This window comes from Podarcis muralis, chromosome 17 (assembly GCF_964188315.1).
Source record: "Podarcis muralis chromosome 17, rPodMur119.hap1.1, whole genome shotgun sequence".
NCBI lineage: Eukaryota > Metazoa > Chordata > Lepidosauria > Squamata > Lacertidae > Podarcis > Podarcis muralis.
Genome location: NC_135671.1, coordinates 24,361,606 through 24,364,106, shown reverse-complemented (window position 1 = coordinate 24,364,106; position 2,501 = coordinate 24,361,606).

The window sequence follows — 2,501 nt, the reverse complement described above, 5'->3', positions numbered from 1 at the left end:
TGAACTTTAATTTCAGTGGTGATGCCAGAATATTGACAACTGGGGACAGTCATAAAATAATGTCTCCATACCTGCCCACACTGGTGCATTTGCTGTACAGAAATTGTCACCACAAGACAAACTGCAGCTCACAGTCAAGACAGCAATTGGGTATACGATATGATGGCTCATTTCCACATGCAAAGCTCATTTCCACTTGATGTTGCACACCGTGAATGAACCAACCCCATGGTTGGTTTTTTGTTTGTTCGTTCATTTTTGTTTACAGTAACCCAATAATTTTTTTTTCCTGGTGCGTTAGTCTCAGATCTAAGGCACTCGGCTAAGCTAGTCTGCAACAGAGAATCACAACAGAGAAATATCTTAAACTAGCTACTTATGGTATAAATCCCTTTTCTTGTGGCTCAACTAAAAGGACGCTGGCTCAGCTACAAGATCTTGGAGAAAGAGTCTGGGAGGGCACGAGCTAACATCTCTCCCCCCCCCCCCCCCTTACGGAGAGTCCATCTGTACATGTTAAAGTTTGATAAATTGTTCTGTGCACAGCTATGTTCACAAAGATGTGAACATGCACCCAAATACTTTCATGTGGCAAGTGAAGGAGCAAAATGTATTATTATTATTTTGTTGTTAAGAACATTGCTACTAGCAATACAGTGGTACCTCAGGTTACATACGCTTCAGGTTACATACGCTTCAGGTTACAGACTCCGCTAACCCAGAAATAGTGCTTCAGGTTAAGAACTTTTCTTCAGGATGAGAACAGAAATCGTGCTCCGGCAGCGCAGCAGCAGCAGGAGGCCCCATTAGCTAAAGTGGTGCTTCAGGTTAAGAACAGTTTCAGGTTAAGAACAGACCTCCAGAATGAATTAAGTACTTAACCTGAGGTACCACTGTATATCACAGCTACTGTAGCCTACATATAGTACGGGTGTTTAAAACGAGAGTCGTCATAGCAATCCGTAGTTAGAAGTTGGCAAATGTGTCCTCTTTTTTGCGCTTCAAAATAACCCTATGTTAGGGATTATGGTAGCAATAATAACCCAGTAATATCAGGAGGGCCACAGGCTAACTACTCCTGTCCAGATACCTTCCTCTCACTTTGTGGTACGGCCACAAAACTTTGCTAATGAATCCTGCACCACTCTGTTCTCACATATATGAACTTATTTTTGCTTTGCATGCATATTTTCCCATTCTGCCATGCAGTAGATAGCAGTGAGGCTGCAGGGACACATTCTTATGGACTCTGGCCAAGCTAGTGAATCATCAGTTTTGCTTCAAATCATAGCTAAGTGGTCGCCAGTTTCTGCCTGGTTCCTCTCTGGTAGACATTCACGATTCAGTAATCCACTATTGCATACAGAATGCCAAAGCATAATTAACTGCAGTGTGATATCATCATTATGGTTGTAAATCAAACACAATTTCCTCATATTGATAGGCATTTTATTAGATCAGTGACAGTGAGAACACAGTCAGTTGACCTTTCGTTTTCAAAGTATAAAAATGCCTCCAGATTGTGTCAAAATGTCTAAATCAGGACAGGAGGCGAGTTCCAATAGAGTTAAAGGGGAGGGGAAGTATGTAGGACATACATTGATCAAGATTCTGCAAAGCAGCCTCAGTTTAGCCCACAAAGAATTTAAAGCTCAGGACTTAGCTAGAAAGATTGTGGTGCCTGAATACACAAGTTTTATGCAGCCGGAAGATTCCCCTCCATAGATAGGGATGTGCAGCTAGGTATAATCAAACCACAATATGAAACTGTTTCCACGATTATTATTGACATGCCTTTAACTTCCCACAAAGTTTGTGCACATATATCACCTTTGAAGTTTCCTTTCCATTTTAGTTTAGCTGAAATCAGTGGTTACATGTATGTGAAAGGACTGCCTGGAAATGTCACAATTGCTCCTTTTATCCTTTCATTCAGCATTAGTCTTTTGAGAACCAGTAGGATGCTTAGAGGGTGTGCTTATTTAGGTCAATAGAATCCCTTAGTCGGAAAGCTCATTGGGTGACCTTGGAATGGGTGCAATTGCACTAACCAACCTCACAGGGTTGTTGTGAAGATAAAGGATTTATCCTACTTGATCAGTGCTGCTGAAAACAATGGCACATAATCATGTGGCATAATTCCTATGAATGTGCCTCCGTTTTAAAAGCACACACTTTGGACCAGGCTTTGCCTTTTTAAAAGAGGGAAATAAAATTAAAGGAAAGAAGCCCTCTTAATTTTATTTTATGTGTGGTAATTTCTCGCTACTGCAAATGTCAAATGACTTTCTTCCCCACTCCATCCCTGTTTAGGGAAGTTTTTAATGTTTGGTGTTTTGTCGTGTTTTTAATTTTCTGTAGGGAACCGCCCAGGGTGGCTGGGTGAATCCAGCTAGATGGGCAGGGTAGAATTATCATCATCATCATCATCATCATCATCATCATCATCATCCCCACCTCTGTGTGTCACTGAAATCCCTCCCTCTAGTTGTTGGTTGTTG